The sequence below is a fragment of the Apaloderma vittatum genome, unplaced genomic scaffold (genome assembly GCF_000703405.1).
Source record: "Apaloderma vittatum isolate BGI_N311 unplaced genomic scaffold, ASM70340v1 scaffold19070, whole genome shotgun sequence".
NCBI classification, from domain to species: domain Eukaryota; kingdom Metazoa; phylum Chordata; class Aves; order Trogoniformes; family Trogonidae; genus Apaloderma; species Apaloderma vittatum.
This window is the reverse complement of record NW_009695244.1, coordinates 1-371: the sequence shown is the minus strand read 5'-3', so window position 1 is coordinate 371 and position 371 is coordinate 1.

Sequence of the window (371 nt, the reverse complement as noted above, 5' to 3'; positions counted from 1 at the left end):
AGGGGCCAGCCACAACATCTCTGGGCAATTTATTTCAAAGTCTTGCCGCCCTCGTACTGAAGAATTTCTTCCTCAGATCCAGTCTAAACCTATTCTCCTTCAATTTAAATCCATTTCTCCTTGTCCTATTGCTGGACATTCTTGTAAAAAGTCCCTCCCCAGCCTTCCTGTAGGTTCCCTCCAGGTATTGGAAGGCAGTGATAAGGTCCCCCCAGAGCCTTCTCTTTACCAGGCTGAACAATCCCAGCTCCCTCAGCCTGTCCTCATAGCAGAGGTGCTCCAGCCCCGAACTGCTTTTGTGGCACTCTTCTGAACTTGTCTCAACAGATCTATGTCTCCCTTATTGTGGGGACACCAGAACTAGATGCAGT